This window comes from Candoia aspera, chromosome 4, assembly GCF_035149785.1.
Source record: "Candoia aspera isolate rCanAsp1 chromosome 4, rCanAsp1.hap2, whole genome shotgun sequence".
In the NCBI taxonomy this organism is placed as follows: domain Eukaryota; kingdom Metazoa; phylum Chordata; class Lepidosauria; order Squamata; family Boidae; genus Candoia; species Candoia aspera.
The window spans coordinates 4,302,230-4,327,728 of NC_086156.1; the positions used below are offsets into that span (position 1 = coordinate 4,302,230).

At 57.3% G+C, this 25,499-nt stretch overlaps 1 long non-coding RNA gene across 1 annotated transcript in view; it reads left to right on the forward strand.

Annotated features, from left to right (window-relative positions):
* Window positions 1-25,499, forward strand: part of LOC134497606 (uncharacterized) — a 293,428-nt gene that overhangs the window by 235,489 nt on the left and 32,440 nt on the right. The gene's annotated exons all lie outside the window — the stretch shown is intronic.

Genomic DNA, 25,499 nt, shown 5'->3' on the forward strand with positions numbered 1-25,499 from the left:
TCCCTTCCCTCCAGGCTCTCCACCCTCCCTGCCTTCCCCACTCTCCAGGCTCTGCACCCTCCCTGCCTTCCCTTCCCTCCAGGCTCTGCACCCTCCCTGCCTTCCCTTCCCTCCAGGCTCTGCACCCTCCCTGCCTTCCCTCCCCTCCAGGGTTCTGCACCCTCCCTTCCCTCCAGGCTCTGCACCCTCCCTGTCTTCCCTTCCCTCCAGGCTCTGCACCCTCCCTGCCTTCCCCACTCTCCAGGCTCTGCACCCTCCCTGCCTTCCCTTCCCTCCAGGCTCTGCACCCTCCCTGCCTTCCCTTCCCTCCAGGCTCTGCACCCTCCCTGCCTTCCCTCCCCTCCAGGGTTCTGCACCCTCCCTTCCCTCCAGGCTCTGCACCCTCCCTGTCTTCTCTTCCCTCCAGGCTCTGCACCCTCCCTGCCTTCCCCTCCCTCCAGGCTCTGCACCCTCCCTGCCTTCCCTTCCCTCCAGGCTCTGCACCCTCCCTGCCTTCCCTTCCCTCCAGGCTCTGTACCCTCCCTGCCTTCCCTCCAGGCTCTGCACCCTCCCTGCCTTCCCTTCCCTCCAGGCTCTGCACCCTCCCTGCCTTCCCTTCCCTCCAGGCTCTGTACCCTCCCTGCCTTCCCTCCAGGCTCTGCACCCTCCCTGCCTTCCCTCCCCTCCAGGGTTCTGCACCCTCCCTTCCCTCCAGGCTCTGCACCCTCCCTGCCTTCCCTTCCCTCCAGGCTCTCCACCCTCCCTGCCTTCCCCACTCTCCAGGCTCTGCACCCTCCCTGCCTTCCCTTCCCTCCAGGCTCTGCACCCTCCCTGCCTTCCCTTCCCTCCAGGCTCTGTACCCTCCCTGCCTTCCCTCCAGGCTCTGCACCCTCCCTGCCTTCCCTTCCCTCCAGGCTCTGCACCCTCCCTGCCTTCCCTTCCCTCCAGGCTCTGTACCCTCCCTGCCTTCCCTCCAGGCTCTGTACCCTCCCTGCCTTCCCTCCAGGCTCTGCACCCTCCCTGCCTTCCCTCCCCTCCAGGGTTCTGCACCCTCCCTTCCCTCCAGGCTCTGCACCCTCCCTGCCTTCCCTTCCCTCCAGGCTCTCCACCCTCCCTGCCTTCCCCACTCTCCAGGCTCTGCACCCTCCCTGCCTTCCCTTCCCTCCAGGCTCTGCACCCTCCCTGCCTTCCCTCCCCTCCAGGGTTCTGCACCCTCCCTTCCCTCCAGGCTCTGCACCCTCCCTGCCTTCCCTTCCCTCCAGGCTCTGCACCCTCCCTGCCTTCCCTTCCCTCCAGGCTCTGTACCCTCCCTGCCTTCCCTCCAGGCTCTGCACCCTCCCTGCCTTCCCTCCCCTCCAGGGTTCTGCACCCTCCCTTCCCTCCAGGCTCTGCACCCTCCCTGCCTTCCCTTCCCTCCAGGCTCTCCACCCTCCCTGCCTTCCCCACTCTCCAGGCTCTGCACCCTCCCTGTCTTCCCCACCCTCCAGGCTCTCCACCCTCCCTGCCTTCCCCACTCTCCAGGCTCTGCACCCTCCCTGTCTTCCCCACCCTCCAGGCTCTCCACCCTCCCTGCCTTCCCCACTCTCCAGGCTCTCCACCCTCCCTGCCTTCCCTTCCCTCCAGGCTCTGCACCCTCCCTGCCTTCCCTTCCCTCCAGGCTCTGCACCCTCCCTGCCTTCCCTTCCCTCCAGGCTCTGCACCCTTCCTAGCCTCCCTTCCCTCCGGGCTCTGCACCCTCCCTGCCTTCCCTTCCCTCCAGGCTCTCCACCCTCCCTGCCTTCCCCACTCTCCAGGCTCTCCACCCTCCCTGCCTTCCCTTCCCTCCAGGCTCTGCACCCTCCCTGCCTTCCCTTCCCTCCAGGCTCTGTACCCTCCCTGACTTCCCTTCCCTCCAGGGCTCTGCACCCTCCCTTCCCTCCAGGCTCTCCACCCTCCCTGCCTTCCCTTCCCTCCAGGGCTCTGCACCCTCCCTGCCTTCCCCTCCCTCCAGGCTCTGCACCCTCCCTGCCTTCCCTTCCCTCCAGGGCTCTGCACCCTCCCTGCCTTCCCCTCCCTCCAGGCTCTGCACCCTCCCTGCCTTCCCTTCCCTCCAGGCTCTGCACCCTTCCTAGCCTCCCTTCCCTCCAGGGCTCTGCACCCCTCCCTGCCTTCCCCTCCCTCCAGGCTCTCCACCCTCCCTGCCTTCCCCTCCCTCCAGGCTCTCCACCCTCCCTGCCTTCCCTTCCCTCCAGGCTCTGCACCCTTCCTAGCCTCCCTTCCCTCCAGGGCTCTGCACCCTCCCTGCCTTCCCCTCCCTCCAGGCTCTGCACCCTTCCTAGCCTCCCTTCCCTCCAGGGCTCTGCACCCTCCCTGCCTTCCCCTCCCTCCAGGCTCTCCACCCTCCCTGCCTTCCCTTCCCTCCAGGGCTCTGCACCCTCCCTGCCTTCCCTTCCCTCCAGGCTCTGCACCCTTCCTAGCCTCCCTTCCCTCCAGGGCTCTGCACCCTCCCTGCCTTCCCCTCCCTCCAGGCTCTCCACCCTCCCTGCCTTCCCTTCCCTCCAGGCTCTGCACCCTTCCTAGCCTCCCTTCCCTCCAGGGCTCTGCACCCTCCCTGCCTTCCCCTCCCTCCAGGCTCTGCACCCTTCCTAGCCTCCCTTCCCTCCAGGGCTCTGCACCCTCCCTGCCTTCCCCTCCCTCCAGGCTCTCCACCCTCCCTGCCTTCCCTTCCCTCCAGGGCTCTGCACCCTCCCTGCCTTCCCCTCCCTCCAGGCTCTGCACCCATCCTAGCCTCCCTTCCCTCCAGGGCTCTGCACCCTCCCTGCCTTCCCCTCCCTCCAGGCTCTCCACCCTCCCTGCCTTCCCTTCCCTCCAGGGCTCTGCACCCTCCCTGCCTTCCCCTCCCTCCAGGCTCTGCACCCTCCCTGCCTTCCCTTCCCTCCAGGGCTCTGCACCCTCCCTGCCTTTCCCTCCCTCCAGGCTCTCCACCCTCCCTGCCTTCCCCTCCCTCCAGGCTCTGCACCCTTCCTAGCCTCCCTTCCCTCCAGGCTCTGCACCCTCCCTGCCTTCCCCTCCCTCCAGGCTCTGCACCCTCCCTGCCTTCCCTTCCCTCCAGGGCTCTGCACCCTCCCTGCCTTTCCATCCCTCCAGGCTCTCCACCCTCCCTGCCTTCCCCTCCCTCCAGGCTCTGCACCCTTCCTAGCCTCCCTTCCCTCCAGGCTCTGCACCCTCCCTGCCTTCCCTCCCCTCCAGGCTCTGCACCCTCCCTGCCTTCCCCTCCCTCCAGGCTCTCCACCCTCCCTGCCTTCCCTTCCCTCCAGGGCTCTGCACCCTCCCTGCCTTCCCCTCCCTCCAGGCTCTCCACCCTCCCTGCCTTCCCTTCCCTCCAGGGCTCTGCACCCTCCCTGCCTTCCCCTCCCTCCAGGCTCTGCACCCTTCCTAGCCTCCCTTCCCTCCAGGCTCTGCACCCTCCCTGCCTTCCCCTCCCACCAGGCTCTGCACCCTCCCTGCCTTCCCTTCCCTCCAGGGCTCTGCACCCTCCCTGCCTTTCCCTCCCTCCAGGCTCTCCACCCTCCCTGCCTTCCCCTCCCTCCAGGCTCTGCACCCTTCCTAGCCTCCCTTCCCTCCAGGCTCTGCACCCTCCCTGCCTTCCCTCCCCTCCAGGCTCTGCACCCTTCCTAGCCTCCCTTCCCTCCAGGGCTCTGCACCCTCCCTGCCTTCCCCTCCCTCCAGGCTCTCCACCCTCCCTGCCTTCCCTTCCCTCCAGGGCTCTGCACCCTCCCTGCCTTCCCCTCCCTCCAGGCTCTCCACCCTCCCTGCCTTCCCTTCCCTCCAGGCTCTGCACCCTCCCTGCCTTCCCTTCCCTCCAGGGCTCTGCACCCTCCCTGCCTTTCCCTCCCTCCAGGCTCTCCACCCTCCCTGCCTTCCCCTCCCTCCAGGCTCTGCACCCTTCCTAGCCTCCCTTCCCTCCAGGCTCTGCACCCTCCCTGCCTTCCCTCCCCTCCAGGCTCTGCACCCTTCCTAGCCTCCCTTCCCTCCAGGGCTCTGCACCCTCCCTGCCTTCCCCTCCCTCCAGGCTCTCCACCCTCCCTGCCTTCCCTCCCCTCCAGGCTCTGCACCCTTCCTAGCCTCCCTTCCCTCCAGGCTCTGCACCCTCCCTGCCTTCCCTCCCCTCCAGGCTCTGCACCCTCCCTGCCTTCCCTCCCCTCCAGGCTCTGCACCCTTCCTAGCCTCCCTTCCCTCCAGGCTCTGCACCCTCCCTGCCTTCCCTCCCCTCCAGGCTCTGCACCCTTCCTAGCCTCCCTTCCCTCCAGGCTCTGCACCCTCCCTGCCTTCCCTTCCCTCCAGGGCTCTGCACCCTCCCTGCCTTTCCCTCCCTCCAGGCTCTCCACCCTCCCTGCCTTCCCCTCCCTCCAGGCTCTGCACCCTTCCTAGCCTCCCTTCCCTCCAGGCTCTGCACCCTCCCTGCCTTCCCTCCCCTCCAGGCTCTGCACCCTCCCTGCCTTCCCCTCCCTCCAGGCTCTCCACCCTCCCTGCCTTCCCCTCCCTCCAGGCTCTCCACCCTCCCTGCCTTCCCTTCCCTCCAGGGCTCTGCACCCTCCCTGCCTTCCCCTCCCTCCAGGCTCTGCACCCTTCCTAGCCTCCCTTCCCTCCAGGCTCTGCACCCTCCCTGCCTTCCCTTCCCTCCAGGGCTCTGCACCCTCCCTGCCTTCCCCTCCCTCCAGGCTCTGCACCCTTCCTAGCCTCCCTTCCCTCCAGGCTCTGCACCCTCCCTGCCTTCCCTCCCCTCCAGGCTCTGCACCCTCCCTGCCTTCCCCTCCCTCAAGGCTCTGCACCCTCCCTGCCTTCCCTCCCCTCCAGGCTCTGGACCCTCCCTGCCTTCCCTCCCCTCCAGGCTCTGCACCCTTCCTAGCCTCCCTTCCCTCCAGGCTCTCCACCCTCCCTGCCTTCCCTCCCCTCCAGGCTCTGCACCCTCCCTTCCCTCCAGGCTCTGCACCCTCCCTGCCTTCCCTCCCCTCCAGGCTCTGCACCCTCCCTGCCTTCCCTTCCCTCCAGGCTCTCCACCCTCCCTGCCTTCCCTTCCCTCCAGGCTCTCCACCCTCCCTGCCTTCCCTTCCCTCCAGGCTCTCCACACTCCCTGCCTTCCCTCCCCTCCAGGCTCTGCACCCTCCCTGCATTCCCTTCCCTCCAGGCTCTGCACCCTCCCTGCCTTCCCTCCCCTCCAGGCTCTGCACCCTCCCTGCCTTCCCTTCCCTCCAGGCTCTCCACCCTCCCTGCCTTCCCTTCCCTCCAGGCTCTCCACCCTCCCTGCCTTCCCTCCCCTCCAGGCTCTGCACCCTCCCTGCCTTCCCTTCCCTCCAGGCTCTCCACCCTCCCTGCCTTCCCTTCCCTCCAGGCTCTCCACCCTCCCTGCCTTCCCTTCCCTCCAGGGCTCTGCACCCTCCCTGCCGTCCCTTCCCTCCAGGCTCTCCACCCTCCCTGCCTTCCCTTCCCTCCAGGCTCTGCACCCTCCCTGCCTTCCCTCCCCTCCAGGCTCTGCACCCTCCCTGCCTTCCCTTCCCTCCAGGCTCTCCACCCTCCCTGCCTTCCCTCCCCTCCAGGCTCTGCACCCTCCCTGCCTTCCCTTCCCTCCAGGCTCTCCACCCTCCCTGCCTTCCCCTCCCTCCAGGCTCTCCACCCTCCCTGCCTTCCCCTCCCTCCAGGCTCTCCACCCTCCCTGCCTTCCCCACCCTCCAGGGCTCTCCACCCTCCCTGCCTTCCCCACCCTCCAGGGCTCTGCACCCTCCCTGCCTTCCCTTCCCTCCAGGCTCTCCACCCTCCCTGCCTTCCCCTCCCTCCAGGCTCTCCACCCTCCCTGCCTTCCCCTCCCTCCAGGCTCTCCACCCTCCCTGCCTTCCCCACCCTCCAGGGCTCTCCACCCTCCCTGCCTTCCCCACCCTCCAGGCTCTGCACCCTCCCTGCCTTCCCTTCCCTCCAGGCTCTCCACCCTCCCTGCCTTCCCCACCCTCCAGGCTCTGCACCCTCCCTGCCTTCCCTTCCCTCCAGGCTCTCCACCCTCCCTGCCTTCCCTTCCCTCCAGGCTCTCCACCCTCCCTGCCTTCCCCTCCCTCCAGGCTCTCCACCCTCCCTGCCTTCCCCTCCCTCCAGGCTCTCCACCCTCCCTGCCTTCCCCACCCTCCAGGGCTCTCCACCCTCCCTGCCTTCCCCTCCCTCCAGGCTCTCCACCCTCCCTGCCTTCCCCACCCTCCAGGCTCTGCACCCTCCCTGCCTTCCCTTCCCTCCAGGCTCTCCACCCTCCCTGCCTTCCCTTCCCTCCAGGCTCTCCACCCTCCCTGCCTTCCCCTCCCTCCAGGCTCTCCACCCTCCCTGCCTTCCCCACCCTCCAGGCTCTCCACCCTCCCTGCCTTCCCCACCCTCCAGGCTCTGCACCCTCCCTGCCTTCCCCACCCTCCAGGGCTCTGCACCCTCCCTGCCTTCCCCTCCCTCCAGGCTCTCCACCCTCCCTGCCTTCCCTCCCCTCCAGGCTCTGCACCCTTCCTAGCCTCCCTTCCCTCCAGGCTCTGCACCCTCCCTGCCTTCCCTCCCCTCCAGGCTCTGCACCCTTCCTAGCCTCCCTTCCCTCCAGGGCTCTGCACCCTCCCTGCCTTCCCCTCCCTCCAGGCTCTGCACCCTCCCTGCCTTCCCTCCCCTCCAGGCTCTGCACCCTTCCTAGCCTCCCTTCCCTCCAGGCTCTGCACCCTCCCTGCCTTCCCTCCCCTCCAGGCTCTGCACCCTTCCTAGCCTCCCTTCCCTCCAGGCTCTGCACCCTCCCTGCCTTCCCTTCCCTCCAGGGCTCTGCACCCTCCCTGCCTTTCCCTCCCTCCAGGCTCTCCACCCTCCCTGCCTTCCCCTCCCTCCAGGCTCTGCACCCTTCCTAGCCTCCCTTCCCTCCAGGCACTGCACCCTCCCTGCCTTCCCTCCCCTCCAGGCTCTGCACCCTCCCTGCCTTCCCCTCCCTCCAGGCTCTCCACCCTCCCTGCCTTCCCCTCCCTCCAGGCTCTCCACCCTCCCTGCCTTCCCTTCCCTCCAGGGCTATGCACCCTCCCTGCCTTCCCCTCCCTCCAGGCTCTGCACCCTTCCTAGCCTCCCTTCCCTCCAGGCTCTGCACCCTCCCTGCCTTCCCTTCCCTCCAGGGCTCTGCACCCTCCCTGCCTTCCCCTCCCTCCAGACTCTGCACCCTTCCTAGCCTCCCTTCCCTCCAGGCTCTGCACCCTCCCTGCCTTCCCTCCCCTCCAGGCTCTGCACCCTCCCTGCCTTTCCCTCCCTCCAGGCTCTGCACCCTCCCTGCCTTCCCTCCCCTCCAGGCTCTGCACCCTTCCTAGCCTCCCTTCCCTCCAGGCTCTCCACCCTCCCTGCCTTCCCTCCCCTCCAGGCTCTGCACCCTCCCTTCCCTCCAGGCTCTGCACCCTCCCTGCCTTCCCTCCCCTCCAGGCTCTGCACCCTCCCTGCCTTCCCTTCCCTCCAGGCTCTCCACCCTCCCTGCCTTCCCTTCCCTCCAGGCTCTCCACCCTCCCTGCCTTCCCTTCCCTCCAGGCTCTCCACCCTCCCTGCCTTCCCTCCCCTCCAGGCTCTGCACCCTCCCTGCCTTCCCTTCCCTCCAGGCTCTGCACCCTCCCTGCCTTCCCTCCCCTCCAGGCTCTGCACCCTCCCTGCCTTCCCTTCCCTCCAGGCTCTCCACCCTCCCTGCCTTCCCTTCCCTCCAGGCTCTCCACCCTCCCTGCCTTCCCTTCCCTCCAGGCTCTCCACCCTCCCTGCCTTCCCTTCCCTCCAGGGCTCTGCACCCTCCCTGCCTTCCCTTCCCTCCAGGCTCTCCACCCTCCCTGCCTTCCCTTCCCTCCAGGCTCTGCACCCTCCCTGCCTTCCCTCCCCTCCAGGCTCTGCACCCTCCCTGCCTTCCCTTCCCTCCAGGCTCTCCACCCTCCCTGCCTTCCCTCCCCTCCAGGCTCTGCACCCTCCCTGCCTTCCCCTCCCTCCAGGCTCTCCACCCTCCCTGCCTTCCCCACCCTCCAGGGCTCTCCACCCTCCCTGCCTTCCCCACCCTCCAGGGCTCTGCACCCTCCCTGCCTTCCCTTCCCTCCAGGCTCTCCACCCTCCCTGCCTTCCCCTCCCTCCAGGCTCTCCACCCTCCCTGCCTTCCCCTCCCTCCAGGCTCTCCACCCTCCCTGCCTTCCCCACCCTCCAGGGCTCTCCACCCTCCCTGCCTTCCCCACCCTCCAGGCTCTGCACCCTCCCTGCCTTCCCTTCCCTCCAGGCTCTCCACCCTCCCTGCCTTCCCCTCCCTCCAGGCTCTCCACCCTCCCTGCCTTCCCCTCCCTCCAGGCTCTCCACCCTCCCTGCCTTCCCCACCCTCCAGGGCTCTCCACCCTCCCTGCCTTCCCCACCCTCCAGGCTCTCCACCCTCCCTGCCTTCCCCTCCCTCCAGGCTCTCCACCCTCCCTGCCTTCCCCACCCTCCAGGGCTCTCCACCCTCCCTGCCTTCCCCACCCTCCAGGCTCTGCACCCTCCCTGCCTTCCCCACCCTCCAGGCTCTGCACCCTCCCTGCCTTCCCTTCCCTCCAGGCTCTCCACCCTCCCTGCCTTCCCTCCCCTCCAGGCTCTGCACCCTCCCTGCCTTCCCTTCCCTCCAGGCTCTCCACCCTCCCTGCCTTCCCCTCCCCCCAGGCTCTCCACCCTCCCTGCCTTCCCCTCCCTCCAGGCTCTCCACCCTCCCTGCCTTCCCCACCCTCCAGGGCTCTCCACCCTCCCTGCCTTCCCCACCCTCCAGGGCTCTGCACCCTCCCTGCCTTCCCTTCCCTCCAGGCTCTCCACCCTCCCTGCCTTCCCCTCCCTCCAGGCTCTCCACCCTCCCTGCCTTCCCCTCCCTCCAGGCTCTCCACCCTCCCTGCCTTCCCCACCCTCCAGGGCTCTCCACCCTCCCTGCCTTCCCCACCCTCCAGGCTCTGCACCCTCCCTGCCTTCCCTTCCCTCCAGGGCTCTCCACCCTCCCTGCCTTCCCCACCCTCCAGGCTCTCCACCCTCCCTGCCTTCCACTCCCTCCAGGCTCTCCACCCTCCCTGCCTTCCCCACCCTCCAGGGCTCTCCACCCTCCCTGCCTTCCCCACCCTCCAGGCTCTGCACCCTCCCTGCCTTCCCCTCCCTCCAGGCTCTCCACCCTCCCTGCCTTCCCCACCCTCCAGGCTCTGCACCCTCCCTGCCTTCCCTTCCCTCCAGGCTCTGCACCCTCCCTGCCTTCCCCACCCTCCAGGCTCTGCACCCTCCCTGCCTTCCCTTCCCTCCAGGCTCTCCACCCTCCCTGCCTTCCCCACCCTCCAGGCTCTGCACCCTCCCTGCCTTCCCCTCCCTCCAGGCTCTCCACCCTCCCTGCCTTCCCCACCCTCCAGGCTCTGCACCCTCCCTGCCTTCCCTTCCCTCCAGGCTCTCCACCCTCCCTGCCTTCCCTTCCCTCCAGGCTCTGCACCCTCCCTGCCTTCCCTTCCCTCCAGGGCTCTCCACCCTCCCTGCCTCCCCTCCCTCCAGGCTCTCCACCCTCCCTGCCTTCTCTTCCCTCCAGGCTCTGCACCCTCCCTGCCTTCCCCACCCTCCAGGGCTCTGCACCCTCCCTGCGTTCTCTTCCCTCCAGGCTCTGCACCCTCCCTGCCTTCCCCACCCTCCAGGGCTCTGCACCCTCCCTGCCTTCCTTCCCCTCCTAAAAATAAAAGTGAACTAAAAACTGTATTGGATATATCACCACGTCATGTGGTTTAGGTCCGCTCCTCTTGGTCGCAACTCTGATCATCCCCAGCAGCTTTGGGAGGAGGCCAGCTGGATCCAGAGAGAGTTGCGATGTGTTGTAGAACAGGTACTCAGAAGCGGTCAGACATGGTAGACCTCCATATTGTGTGACCCCCATACAGATCTTGCCTAGGTTGTGTGCCTGCCCATCTCCATGACTGGTGCTGTGATGGTGAATAAGAAGCAGTGCCTTGAAAAGCTCTTGAGCTCATGGCCAAGGATTGTCAGGTGTCATAGAATACTGCTTGAAAATCACTGCCCTCTTACATACTTGTTAATTTTGTCTTGTTAGCTGAGACCTAAGAGCCCTCCTGTGTCAGTACAACATTTTGATTTCTGTTAATTTCCTTCTGGGGGCTTGAATTAAATACGCTAGTTCCATCTTTTTAAAATGACACAGCTCAGCAAATCCCTTCTGATTCTAGAAACTGGGCATCCAACTGTCTAAGATTTCTCAACGTCTTTCCAAACATGTCCATGGTGGAAAGATTCATTCTCAGTCCTCCTCTGCCTCAAATGGATAGTCGCATGCCCTGTGAAAATGGTGGATAATTTTGGAATTGTTATCGTCAAATTAGCCAGGTGGTTCTCTGACTTTTCCCCTCTGCTGGATTCCCAGAGCCACCAATGAACTTTAAATGAAATTACATACTTTTAAAAAGGGATACAAAGGGTTTAGAAATCCTGGAAACAATCAGGTTTTTCCCAGGCTTGTTTTTTTTTCCAGATTTCAGTAGGGAGTGGATTAAAAAGGATGAGAGGAAAAGAATGGGGAAAGAGATGGGATATAACTATAATAAATGAGATTATGGGGCAGGGGGCATTGCTTTTATCTCTATTTGCAGTAAGAATCCAAACAAAAGTTCTAATGAACTTCTACTTCATTCCCATTAACGAAGTAAGGGAATGAAGGGTTTTCAAATAGAAGGATTAATACTGCCCCAGGGGAAAAAATCTGACTTATTTCTACAAATATACAAGATGGTGAGGTTCTGGCTTTATCTTTCTTTGTGCTGCAGAAATGTTTGCCCTCCTCACTGCTAGACAAAACTTTCTTCCTAGGCTACTTCCTGGAATGACCATGGGGCCATACCATAATCCCACAGTAATTCCTTAAAGTGCTTCAGAAAAAAAAAGAAAAAGCTGAGAAGATCACTGTATTGCTATAACTGTAGCTGGTCTGTTCTTTGCTAGCAGTTGACAGTCTGGAATGGCTGGCCTGTTTCTTGCCAGCAAGCAAGAAACAAGATGTGCTGTCATGGCATCTGTACGTGTGCACTGTGATGTCCCTACGCAAGTCCCACACTGCAAGGTTGTCCCAACACAAGCATGTAATGGAGGGAATTGCACAACAATGTCCTGTGGAACGCACTGTATTGTGTCTTGTTTTGCTGTGGAGACCCTGCCTTGCAACAATAGTCAGCCAGCCTGTTGGTAGAAAAACAGCCCATGATCCAGCAAAGGTGATAAATTGTGAGAAAGTCTGTAGTCTGAAAATCCAAGCGAGGAGAGTTTGAAGCCTCAATATTTTCCTGACAAATGGGTGAAGGTCACTGAGCAGGCGATGGAAAAAAGATGCTCCGTGAATAGCCAATATGGCTGTAACATGCCAGTCCCAAACCATCTAATTTTCCCCTTCGTTGACACACAGACTTTTCATTTCAGCACTTAAGAAAGATGAAGTGTTTGTGATGTGGCACTCTTAGGAACAAATGTACAAATGAAAACTGTCTGGTCATAGCCCATTTCCAACCTGGTAGACATATATAAAAGAAGCTGTGTGGTTTTCTGAAACCCAGTTTCTCTTGGTTGATGTCCACTTGAAGTCCTTAAGTGAAGTATTATGATAATGAAATCTGTGGTGGAAGGTGGCAGGTGAAATTTCCACAAGATGTCCCTGGTTCCCACCACCAGCACCAGGATCTTGAGAGGGGAATATGTAGAAAGATGCACAAATCTCCACAATGGACGAATGGCTGGTGAAATTAATGGAACTGGAGCAGATGGCAAAATTGACAGCACTGAGAAGAGAAAATAGCATGATTGGATTGAAACCACTTTTGGACTATTTGCTTGTAACTAAAAAAAATGAAGTTTTGATTTTGGGCTTTGATGATTAAATTGTTAGCGTTTAATATAAATAATGTTAGTTGAGGTTTAATTAAGAGTAAGAGATTGACTTAATATAATATGCATTTATATCCTTATATATAAGAAGGTTGGAAGTCACCTTCTTATTTTTTCTGGCTGTTTCTGCACTTTTTAGTTAGTTTTTTTTAAAATTCTGTATTCTAGCTTTCTGCTCTTGTTTTTAAACTGTACTTCAAAACTCCAAAAAAGTTTTATTTAAAAAAAGAGAGAGAAAGGAATGTGTGGCTGACACATAATTTGATGAAATGTAAGATGTGGAAAAAGGGACGCGGTGGCGCTGTGGGTTAAACCGCTGAGCTGTCGATCGGAAGGTCGGCGGTTCGAAACCGCGCGGTGGGGTGAGCTCCCGTTGCTCATCCCAGCTCCTGCACACCAAGCAGTTCGAAAACATGCAAATGTGAGTAGATTAATTGGTACCGCTTCGGCGGGAAGGTAACGGCGTTCCGTGAGTCATGCTGGCCACATGACCCGGAAGTGTCCTATGGACAACGCCGGCTCCAAGGCTTTGAAACGGAGATGAGCAGTGCCCCCTAGAGTCGGACACGACTGGACTTTACGTCAAGGGAAACCTTTACCTTTACCTTTAAGATGTGGAAAGGAAGTTCCCTTGGAAAGAGAATTTGTAGTTTCACCAATTGAAGAGATAGAGGGTGGGATCCAAAGAACTATTCTGGAGCTGGACCAGGAATGGTTCTCATCTTCATCCTCCCACCACCATCCTCCTGGACCACTGGGTAAGTTTCAGTCACTCTCTCAGCCTGATCTACCTCGCAAGGTGTTGTAAGGCTAAATTGCCAGTTGGCTGGAAAAATATCCATCCAACTCTTAAATAAAATGCTAGCTTAATGCTAGCTGGTCTACATTCATGTGCCAGATCACATGTGAGTGGAATTGGCCCAAAAGCTGAGAAAGAGAAGTAACTTAGAAGACCACGGAGATAGCCTTGAGAAAAATATGCCACAACTGTTTTCTCTTTCTTTGGGATGTATTTTGTTGCCGCCTCCTGAACAACATTGCGAACTTCTGTCCAGAGTTCTTCCGGGACCCTATCTACTAAGTCCAGTCCCTTAAATCTATTCTTCACCTCCACTGCATATTCCTTAGGAATATTAGTGAGCTCATATCTAGCTGATCTGTGGGTCTTCCCTAATCTCTTTAGTCTGATCCTAAATTGTGCAAGAAGAAGTTCGTGATCTGAACTACAGTCAGCTCCAGGTCTTGTTTTTACCGACTGTATAGATGTCCGCCACCTTTGGCTGCAAAGGATGTAGTCAAACTGATTTCGGTGTTGTCCATCTGGGGAAGTCCATGTATAAAGCCGTCTCTTAGGTTGTTGGAGTACTGATCCATTTAGTTTTCACAGCAAGAATACTGGGGTGGGTTGCCATTACCTTCCCCAGGGATCGCCTTTAGTCTGACCTCTCTGTCATGACCTTCCCGTCTTGGGTGGCCCTTCACGGTTTAGCTCATGGCATGTCATGCGCTGCCTACCTCTGAATAACACTCAGACACTGGTTCGCGGATCAGGCTCTGGTTTATTTGCAGGGCAGGTACAGCGTTGGTAGAAAAAAGCTGAGAGTGACAGGAGCGCGCCGGTGCGGGGTTTAAATACCCCGCGCCGGTCAGCGCCCCCTCGCTCACGGTCACGTCACCCCCCTTTGTCCAATACGTTGCCCTGCCGGTGGGTGAGGGTTTCCGGGATCGCCCATCATCAGGTTTCCCATTCCTCTGCTGACTGCTTTCAGCTGGGCGATCCCCGTTGTATTGCCGCTGATGGCTTGGGTGTGCTCCGTGATCCGTTTAGCTATTGTTTGTTGGCCGTTAGTCGTTGTGGGTTGATGGCCACTTATCTTGTACCCCTTCACCTATTTCCTTGCCATTGTCATGTGTGCCATTGCGCTGATGACTTTAGCTCAACGGCACTCATGACATACTGCCCCCTTTTCGAATAGTGTTCCCCCCTGGTTTTCTGGGTTTTCCCCGTGGAGCTGTCAAAACGCCACATTTTTTTTTTTTTTTTCAAAGTTCCCGCCGGAGTAGTTGTCGCCCCTCCCTTTGCTCCTCCCTCTACCACGTGCCTTCCCAGGGTGTGTCCATGGTGCGCATGCTCGGGTCCTGACCTGGCGTGCGCATGCTCCAGCCACACCCTGTTTGTTTGGCTCAGTTCGGCGAGGAGAGAGGCGTGGCTGGTCGGGTGCTTCTCAGCTCCAGGTAGGGCCCTTCTTTTTTCTTATTTAAAGTGCGTCGCCTTTGTTGTGTCTCCTGGGCGTTGCCCCCAGGTTGCCCTGTTGACTTGCTTGCCACTCCCCCGTGGCCGGGGGGCGGGGGGAGGGTGCTGGCGAACGTTTGTCACCACCCCGTGGGCCCGGGGCGGGGGGAGTGAGTCCCGGGGGGGGGAGGTCCACCCAAGTCGCGGGCTTGGGGGGGCCCTTTCCCTTGGGGCACGGGAGGCAGGGGGGGCCTGCGGGGGGGGGGTTGGTTTTGCTGACCTTGGTTGCGGTTTGTCGGGGTATGCCCGGTGAAATGCTCTGGTCAGGTCAGGCGCGTTAACGTTGTGCGCCGCCACCCATTCCGGGTGGGGGAAGTGTTTCCACCTGACCAGATAGTGTAGAGTTCCTCGTTGCTTGCGGGAGTCGAGAATGTCCCTTATCTCGAAGTGGTGTTGCCCGTCGATCATCACCGGTGCGGGCTGTGGCGTGCTTGGGTGCCATCGGGAGGTGGTTGCCGGTTTCAGGAGGCTGGTGTGGAACACCGGGTGGAGTCTCCGGAGGTTGTGTGGCAGGTCCAAGCGTATTGCTACCGGGTTCACTATTTGCGTGACTCGGAACGGCCCGATGTACTTAGGCCCCAGTTTTTTCGAGGGTTGGGTTGACTTTAGGAACTTGGTGGATAGATAGGCCATATCCCCCGCCTGGAACGTCGGTTGTTGGCGCCGGTGCTTGTCGGCCTGCTCTTTGTAGGCTGCCTGTGCATCCTTCAGCGCCGCCGTGATTACTGGCCATGCTTCCGCGATCTTCCGTCCCCAGTCGCTAGCGTCCACCTGGGGTTCCGGGGGTTGAGGTAGCTCCGGTATGGGGACGAAGTCGCGCCCCGAGACTACTTCGAACGGAGTTTTCCCCGTGCTCGTGTGGACGGCGTTGTTGTATGCGACTTCGGCGAACGGGAGCAGTTCAGCCCAGTCGTCTTGGTGGTAGTTAGTATATGATCGTATGAATTGCTCTAAGGTGGCATTAAGAACCTCTGTGGCTCCGTCCGTCTGAGGGTGCCAAGCCGTAGATAGGGCCTGTTGGGTCCCCGTCAGCTTCAGGAAGGCCCGCCAGAATTTGGAGGTGAACTGTGTGCCCCTGTCGGTCACCACACGTGCGGGACATCCGTGTAGCCTGTACACGTGGATGAGGAAGAGTTTGGCTAGCTGTTGTGAGGATGGGACCGACGTGCAGGGGATGAAGTGGGCCTGCTTTGAGAAGTAGTCCTTCACCACCCAAATGGCCGTTTTCTTCTGGCTGGGTGGGAGGTCCACTATAAAATCCATAGAGATTTCCTCCCATGGGCGGGAGGGTTCTGCCACCCGTTGCAATAGCCCCGCGGGTTTGCCTGGTGCCCGTTTGGCCCTAGCGCACGTTGGGCAGGACGCCACGTAGGTTTTTACGTCTCGCCTGAGCGCGGGCCACCAGAATTGACGCCGTGTTAGGTGTAGGGTCTTGAGGAACCCAAAGTGTCCCGCTTGCTTGGCGTCGTGTGACCTATGCAAGATCGCTTGGCGTTGCGAGTCCGGGACGTAGATTCTGCCTTCCCCCCATGCCAGGTCTTGTGCCATCGTTACCTTGTCGGGGTTTGCCAGGAACCAGGGGTCGGTTTTGAGGGCGGCGGCGAGGTCCGTGCGCATTCCCCCTGGTAGTTGCGGTTGGCTTCTTTCCGTCGCCGGTTGTCCCGCCGTCGGCTGCGCCGTAGAGTCGAGCTGCCTCCGTGCGCCGCTTCGGGTGGTCACGGCCATCCCCAGTTGCGAGGCGGATAGGACCGTCCCAATGGTGTCTGGGGCGGGCTCTTCGTCTTGGGGCAGTCGGGAGAGGGCGTCGGCCAGGAGGTTCTTTTTGCCCGGCATGAACTTCAGCTGGAAATTAAAGCGGCTGAAGAATTGGGCCCATCGGACCTGTTTTGGGCTAAGGCGTCTAGGCGTTCGTAGGGCCTCGAGGTTCCGGTGGTCAGTCCAGACCTCGAATGGTTGGGTGGCTCCCTCGAGTAGGTGTCGCCATGTCTCTAGTGCCGATTTCACCGCGAAGGCTTCTTTCTCCCAGACGTGCCATCGCCTCTCTGTCTCGGAGAACTTCCTTGACAGGTAGGCGCATGGTTTCAGGAGTCCCGTGGGGTCTTTCTGTAGCAGGATGGCTCCCAGGGAGAAGTCTGAGGCGTCGGCTTGGACCACGAACGGCCGTTCTGGGTCCGGGTGCGCGAGGATTGACTCCGTAGTGAACAGCGCTTTCAGCTTGTTGAATGCGGTCTGGCACGCGGGAGTCCAATTCAGCACTGTGCCTGGGTTCTTGGCGCGTCGGGTGTCCCCCACCCCTTTGGTTTTGAGGAGGTCCGTTAAGGGGAGGGCTATCTCAGCGAACCCCCGGGCGAATGACCTGTAAAAATTCGCGAATCCGAGGAAGCTCTGTAGTTGCCGTCTGTTGCGGGGCCGCTCCCAGTTTAGCACCGCTTCGACTTTTGCGGGGTCCATTTCGATGCCGTCCCCGGAGATTCGGTACCCCAGATAGTCTAGGCGCTCTTTGTGAAACTCGCACTTTGTAGGCTTGGCATAGAGCTGCGCCCTTCTGAGCTTGTCGAGGACTTGCCTGACTAGGGTTACATGTTCCTCGTGCGTTTTTGTGTAAATAAGGACGTCGTCGATGTAGACCAGGACCCCTTTGAACAGATGTTCATGCAGTACCTCATTGATGAGCTGCATGAACACCCCAGGGGCCCCCGCGAGTCCGAAGGGCAGTACTTTGTACTGGAAAGCGCCTAGGGGGCAGTTGAACGCCGTCTTCCATTCGTCCCCCTCCCTGATTCGGATGCGATAGTACGCCTCGCGAAGGTCCAGTTTGGAAAAGACTTTGCCCGTGGACAGGTGGGCGAGCATGTCCTTCACCAGGGGCAAGGGGTATTTGTTGGACAGGGAAGCCGCGTTTAGGCCCTGGTAGTCGGTGCAGAGCCGTAGGGTCCCGTCTTTCTTCTCCCGGAATAAGACGGGGGCTCCGACCGGTGAGCATGCTGGCTCTATGAATCCCCTGTCTAGGTTTTTATCGATGAACTCCCGGAGGGTTGCCATCTCCTTCGGGGTCATCGAATAGATCTTTGGTCTAGGTAAGGGGACGTCGGGCAGTAGGTCGATCCGGCAATCCGTCTTGCGGTGGGGGGGTAGTTGGTCAGCTTCTGCCTCTCCGAAGACCTCGGAGAAGTCGGCGTATTGTTCTGGTAGGTCTGCTGTGGTAGCGGCGTTGTCTTGTGTGGTCGCCTCCGCTCGTCCTACCGTGGGGTTGGTTCTGCCCGCTGGAACTGGTGCTCGATACTCGCCGTCGCCGAATGTGAAGGTGCGGGTCTCCCAGTTGATCCGCGGGTTGTTTGTCGCGAGCCATGGCATCCCCAGGACTGCAATGGGCCGTCCGATGTGCGTGACTACGAACGATGTGCGCTCGGTGTGAGTGCCCATTTGCAGGGTGACCGGCTCGGTTTGTAGCGTGGCTGGTTTCCCTCCCGCTGTAGAGCCGTCCAGCTGGTGGAATGCCAGCGGCGTGGGGAGGGGGAAGCAGCGGAGGTCGAGTTTGGCGACTAGGTCGGGGTGGATGAGGTTTTTTGAGCACCCAGAGTCCACTAGTGCCGCGGCCGTGGTGGCTCTGTTGCCGGCAGAGAGTTTAATTGCTGCCAATATTACGGGGCTTTCGTCGTTTCGTTGAGGTGGTCCGCGCTGCTGTCCCACCGCCTGCCTTGCCACGCGTTTCAGGGCAAGCGGGGAGCATTTCCCGCCGGCTGGTCGGGGTCTGCATTGTCCTCTTCCCCCCAGTAAGCATCCCAGCCCTCTTCTGGTGTCGCTGTGGCCACGGTCATTCGGCGGTGAGGGGGCGGCCCCGGGTTGGGTGGTTTGGGGCTAATTTTCGGAGTGGGTTTGGGCGCGCTGGTCGGCGGTCGGTTGGCGAAGCAGTCCACCGTCTTGTGCCCTAATTTGCCACACCTCCCGCAGGGCTCCCGGTTGAACTTCTTTTTTGGGTATATGGGGCCGGCCATCCCCCCGTGTGGTGCGGGTACCTTTTTCCCGGCATAGTTTGTGTCTTCCGTGGTTGTCATGAGGAAGGTGCGGTGCGCATGTTCGGCTTTCCCTGCGAGGTGGATCCACCCGTGTAACGTTTCTGGGTCGTCGCGGTAGAGGGCCCATTGGAGAACGTCGTGGTTGAGCCCCCTTTTGAACATTTCCAGCAGGGTGGTCTCGGACCAGTCGCTGACCTTCCCCGCGAGGGCTTTGAACTCCAGGGCGTAGTCAGGGACCGTGCGTGTGCCCTGTTTAAGTCTTTGGAGTGCGCTTTTCGCCCTTACTTTGGCTAGGGGGTCTTCGAAGTAGTTTTTCATCTCATTGATGAAAGCAGTGAAGGTGGCGAGGGCGGGGGAGCTGGACTCGTACAGTTGGACGTACCAGTCCGCCGCCCTGTCTTGGAGTTTGATCGCCACGGCGGCGATCTTGTCGGCCTCGGAGTCATAGGAGTGTCCGTGCCTCCCCATGAACTCTCTAGCGTTGGTCACGAAAAACGAGAGTTTTGTGGGGGTCCCATCGAAGAAGATGGGGAAGTCCTTTGGGGCCCGGGCGTTTTGTGCGGCCCCGCCTCTCGCTTCCCGTGGTGTGGTGTCGGCCGCCTGTGCCGTCTGCTGACCCTCCGCTGGCCCGTGTGGGTTCGGTGCTTCGCTCGGGGTGTGGGCCTGTGCGGGGACGTCGTTGGGTGGCGCGGGGGGCATAAGCGACTGGAGCATGGTCCGGAGTTACGTCAGTTGAGCCCGCATGGCCGCGAGTTCAGCTCGTGCCTCCTTGTCCACAGCCCGCGCCGCCGCTGGGGCCGGTTCCGTTGGCGCGTCCTCGGGGGTGGGTTGCCGGCGGGGTTCATCGTCCCTCTGCCGCGGGTCCGCTTCCTCCGCCGTCTGCTGGGTATCTCCGTCGTCCTCCTCCGTGTTGACCGCCGTTGGGCTGTCGCTCCACGCCCGTTGCTGGGGTGCGATGTGGGGCGCGGGGTCCTCCGCTGGTTTCGGAAGTCGTGCTGCTCCCTCCCGCGGTCGGGTTGCCTCCGTCGCCATCTCCCCTTGGGGTTGGAGCTGAGGCTCGGGTCGGGTGGGGTGGGCGTCCATGGTTCCGGGAGTCCGCGGTGCCTCTGGCCTTGGTCGGTCCTCCTCTGTCTCTTGCCGCGCAGCTCGCCCTCCTTGCCCGCGCCGCTCCGGCCTCATCTTGCTGGTCTTCTCGCCGTCTACTCCTCCCGCGGCTCGTTGTCGTCCGGTGGGGCTCGGCGAGGCTGAGTTTATGACTCTCAGCTTTATGTCATGCGCTGCCTACCTCTGAATAACACTCAGACACTGGTTCGCGGATCAGGCTCTGGTTTATTTGCAGGGCAGGTACAGCGTTGGTAGAAAAAAGCTGAGAGTGACAGGAGCGCGCCGGTGCGGGGTTTAAATACCCCGCGCCGGTCAGCGCCCCCTCGCTCACGGTCACGTCACCCCCCTTTGTCCAATACGTTGCCCTGCCGGTGGGTGAGGGTTTCCGGGATCGCCCATCATCAGGTTTCCCATTCCTCTGCTGATTGCTTTCAGCTGGGCGATCCCCGTTGTATTGCCGCTGATGGCTTGGGTGTGCTCCGTGATCCGTTTAGCTATTGTTTGTTGGCCGTTAGTCGTTGTGGGTTGATGGCCACTTATCTTGTACCCCTTCACCTATTTCCTTGCCATTGTCATGTGTGCCATTGCGCTGATGACTTTAGCTCAACGGCACTCATGACATGGCATCACTGAGGTGCTCAAGCTCCAGCACCACGACAAGGTAACAATCCTTTGCTGAAGAAAAAATATTTTGCTATTCCTCAAAGGCTCTGCCATTCAAATCCTTGCCAACACTTTATCTCCCCTGGAAATGATATATTCCGATACTGCCCACTGAATTTTTTGGCAAGCCCCCATTGCAACATCTATAAGCCCTGGTGTGAAGATTGAATGGTTTCTCCCTCCGCCCGATCAGCTAATTATCCAGAGTGAGACTCCTCTACTTCTTCACTTTGTGTAGTTTTCTAGTTGCCAAAGCAGGAACAAAGCTAAACACAGGACATTCTTGAATAGTGGCACATAAATTACAGATAGTCCTCGCTTAATGATCACAATTGGGACCAGAATTTCAGTTGCTAAGTGAAGCAGTCATTAAGCAAATCTGACCCAACTTTACGACCTTTTTTGCAGCAGTTGTTAAGCAGGTCACCACAGGCGTTAAGCGAACCAGGTGGTGTTAAGCAAATCACATGGTTCCCCACTGATTTTGTTTGCCAGAAGCCAGCCGGGAAGGTCAAAAATGGTGATCATGTGACCACATGATACTGCAATGATCATAAATGCGAACTGGTTGCCAAGCACCCAAATCATGATCACGTGTCCATGGGGATGCTGTGATGGTGGTAAGCGTGAGGACTGGTTGTAAGTTGGTTTTTTCAGCAGCACTGCAAGTCCGAACCATCACTAAACGAATGGTTGTTAAGCGAGGACTACCTGCATTCTCTGTAACAAATTCTTGAGGAACTCTGCGGAGCTGTCCAAGGTCCTGCTTCCTTAGCTTTCCAAAGCATCTTTCCAGGGCCATGGACCACTTGGGATTCCATCTTCTAAAGGTGTTTCTGAACAGGTGGGAACTCTATCTCTGCCCCTTTATAAAGCAGCCAACCCCTTTCCTGAAATCTCACAGAACTGCAGAAAATCAGCTAGGAGGTGCTTTAAATGTTGCATGTAGTTCTGTGGAATAGGACACACCTAAACTTGCCCAGATCTAAGTCAGTCTCAGATTTAATGAAGGGTTAAAACCCTAAAAGGGTGGCTTGCTGCCTTCTGTCTGAGACAGACACATTTGTAATCTGTTGATTTTGATTAAACCCATTGCACACTAATCTATACTTCATCAGCCAAGTTTTATTCGTACAACTGTCAGTTCCCAAGCACCCCCGACATCCATCTGTACTAAATCCTTATTTAGTGTAGTAGCACAGACATTTAGAAACCAAATCCACAATTAATTGTTGTGTATTGATTGAGGAACCACTTGATATAAATTGTGCAGAATGGTATTGGATGAAAATAGGAGGATATGGGGAAGCAATTCTATTGCTGCATCTTCACAAGTGTGTGTGCGTGCAGTTATTTTCAGAGACTGGCCCATTATGAGAAATGTATAATGAGTTGAACTTTTCATACTGATAAAGTATTATGTTTCTTTTAGAACTATGCAAATGTTCAGTTTGGCAATTTGATTCCAAATGGTGCAACTGAGTCTCTGAATTGGAATGACTCTCCAAATTGAATTAGAAAGTTAGTTCAAATTGCAAATCAATTTGGATGCCCCCAAGTCAATCTGATGATATGAACACCTCTGTGCATGTTTAGAAATGGCGTTTTCTGAGTCGGGTTGGAAATTCGAATTGAATAGTGATGGTTCAGACTTACAACAATGCTGAAAAAAATGAGTTGTGACCGGTCCTCACACTTATGACCATTGCAGCATCCCCACAGTCGCACGATCACAATTTGGGCACTGGGCAACCAGTTTGCATTTATGACTGTGACAGTCCTGTGGTCCTGTGATCACCATTTTTGACCTTCCCTGCCAGCTTCTGGCAAGCAAAATCAATAGGGAACTGTGTGATTCACTTAACAACCACTTGTTCACTTAATGCCCATAGTGATTCGCTTAATGGCTGCTGCAAAAAAGATTGGAAAATCAGGACGGATTTGCTTAACCACCACTTCGCTTAGCAACCGAAATTCCAGTCCCAATTGTGGTCATTAAGCGAGGACTACCTGCATTGTATACCCGGCTCCTGTTTTTCATTGAACTTAGACATTCTGGTTCTTCTCTGAAGTTATTCAGGCATCATTATCAGTAGAAATCAGGAAGATTAGAACAAAGGGCAGGATATAAACCTCTTCTTTCTCTTCACGGGGATGGGGAAATGCTTTTCAAGTGGACGAGATTCCACATTTCACCCAGTTGACTACAGCTCGGCCAGATTTTTCATGAAACCCCTGGCTGTCCTTCCCTCGGTTGCTCTGAAAGGCAGAATGCCGGTAGCTGTCTAGGAGACAGGAGTGCCATGGAGACACATTCATTACCAGCCAGCGCTGCAGGAGACAATTTCCTAACAAAAGGCATCTCAGGCCGAGCCTGACTGCCGGAGCCTGAATCGGCGCAGGGGGAAGGGAAAATACGCTGCCTCTGGCCTTACGGCGAAGGACCAGAATCAGCATCTCAGGCTGTTGGGGAGAAGGCACGGCAGTTGCTCTTCTGGCCAGCAGGGGGAGGAAAGCACTACAGGGCTCCGCTCAGCTTTTTACAGATGTTTAAAAACGTTTTTATATTGCCCGGTGTAATAGAAATGGTATTTTCCTATATCTTTTTCTGTGTTCATGTTATTACTTGGATGCTGCTGTAGCTTTAAGAAGAAAAGCCCCTTCTTGTTTCCTCTGTCTTACTCATGGCCATCTTGGGTTTTAGAAAAGGACAAGTCTATCTCCAGATTTATTTATTCTTCCTTCTTGTTCCTCCGCTTTGAATTCTGCCCCCCTCCCCTTTCCTACTGTTATTCCTTGCACCTCAGCATTACTGGATCATTTCCCATCATAAAGAGATTAAGTCTCTCATTTGGAGGTCAACTAAGACTGGCTTTTACCTGGGCACAAACCTGCCTTGTCTGAAGTTCTTTCTCAAGACTTTGGTCGGATGTCTAGATGTCAAGAAATGCTGTGAATCCTTGCATCTTGCCTTGTCCCTGGTTGCTGTTAATAGCTCAACTTCGGGACTGCTGAAATCTCATCCAGATGTTCCTTCTGTTGTTGTTTCCATGACTTAATCTCCTTTGCTTGCATTGGCCAATTGATCTGAAGTTTAGCGATGTTCAAGAAATTTATAAAAAGCTGTATCAGTATGCTTTGGAGGGGAGGATGCAGAGAGAGAGATCCCCAAGGTTCTGGAATTTAAAATAAAATATCATTGCCTTTCACCCTGTCTGCAAGTGCTGCAAATTTCCTTTATATTTTGTTGTTGTTGTTTTACAACTGCATCTTTTTGTAGTTGCTACTTACCTTGATACTTCACACCAGCCATTCTCCAGCTGATGTTGTTAACTGCTTGGGAACAACAGGACTACAACTGCTATTGTTCCCAAGCAGCATTCAGGCCAGGCCTAGTCAGATAGGCATTCACATAATAATATCTCTGCTTCCTTTAAGTTGTACCTCCGATTAACTCCAATTTTAGCGTGGTTTTAGCGTGGTTTTAAAATTGGAGGAAGAAACATCAATAGCCTTGACTTTAAATGGGATTAAATACGTGCACTTGCAGCTCCCACTATGAAGAGCAAGATGTGGGTGTGTTTGCTGGGGATACAGTAAAGATGGGGAAGGCCCCCGTGTCCTCTGTCCATTTAAAGCTGCTAAACGCACAATGATTGTGTGTTATAACTTCTCTGGGCGTGGTGTAGGTGTGAGCACAGAAGCATGTGAACATTGGTGTGAATGTATCACCGTTCCTACCCAAAACTCTGTGAGCAGAGGGCCCTGAGGAAAATCACTGCAAGTTAGAGCCATTGATCGCCAACTGCCATTTCCTTCTCTTTGGGTTCTGATCTTGCTGTTCCAACCTTGTGTCTTCCTTGGAGGGAGACCTTGTGGAAAATCCACAAATGCATCCATCTGGGCTTACACACACCCACAAGCCAGCTGGAGTGAGCTGGGATCTTCAGAATTAGTCCTTCCTCCTTTGTATCTCACTGGCCAGGACTCTGACCATGCCGACAGCCATTACGTTGATTTGGATTTTGTCAAACATGGGTTAATCTCGTTGACTTACAGGCTGGTTACTTACTTACCCAGTGAGCTGGCATGGACTTCTAATCCCTGTTAGACTTTCATCTGCGCTGAAGATTGGGTTACTTGTCACGTAATGCATGCAGTGGCCTTCACGGCGTCATACTTCTGCTGAGCAGAAGGGTAGCTGGGATACGGGACAACGGAGTTGCTTATGATCTCGGAAACATTTGCCCAGCAGCTTTCCATAACTGTCTTCCAGTTTTGAAAAGAGAATGTTTTTCTCTTTCTTTTATTATAGGTAAGACCAGTCATGCTGTTGAAGGCCTTCAGGGACATGAGGTTTTCCATCAAAGGTCAAATGGCCATCGATAGGGAAGATCTAGTGCAGTGTTTCTCAACCTTGGCGACTTTAAGAGGTGTGGACGTCCACACCTCTTAAAGTCGCCAAGGTTGAGAAACACTGATCTAGTGGAATCCTACAGTGAGCAGGTTGGACTAGATATTCTCCAAGATCTCTTTCAACTCATGCCGTGACTTTATGATATCCTGCTTCAGGAGACTGAATAAAGGCTGCTCCTAGTACAATTTCTGTTCATTCTTTGCATGACTGAATTGTATTTTTGTTGCTAATGGAGAACCCAAATAAGCACATTCATCATAACCCAACAATACATTAAATAGTCATTTGGGGATCACCCAGTCAAACACTGCTGTTACTGAAATTACTTGATTCATTAATCAGTCCCTGGCTGTTTAAAAGCGAGAGGATGCTAGCAAGAATTGTACCCCTTGGTATCCAGTTCTATTGATGCAGGATGGAATGTTTGGTTTTGCAGGGGAAAAAAAGGGCAATACCTTGACCAGGCATTCCGACAGAGTTCTGCATTTTATACTGCAGGAACAGATCTGAAGTCCATCCAATGCACCTTTCCTTGCAGCTTTGCATATTTATATTCCCACATTTTTTTTTCCTGCCATTCAGTCATGTCTGTGACTGCCTGGACCAGTCCCTGCAGTTTTCTTGGCAAGGTTTTTCAGAAGTGCTTTGCCATTGGCCGCTTCCTTGGGCTGAGAGTAAGTGACTGGCCCAAGGTCCCGCAGCTGGCTTTGTGCCTAAGATGAGACTAGAACTCACGGTCTCCTGGTTTCTAGCCCAGTGCCATAAGCATGACACCAAATGGGCTCTCTATATTCCCAAATAATTCTGGTCAAATGCAGCTATTTCTTTTTGCATCTCTTCAAACCTCCTGCTTCCCCAAGGTTCATTAGTGAACAGCTTACTAATCAAATCAGGCCACTTATCTCCTTTGCTACACGTCGGACCACGTGAGCTTGGGTGTAATTTAATTGCACCCTGTTAAGTTCATTTGGCCTTTGCTGCCCAGGCCCATCCCTTCCTGCTATGAAGATGCAATTCATTTGCTTGGTTGCAAGGAAAGATAGATGATCCTCGGTAAATACAGAAAGAGAATGCAAAAGGGGGGAAACAGCCCAGTGAAACACACACACGCACA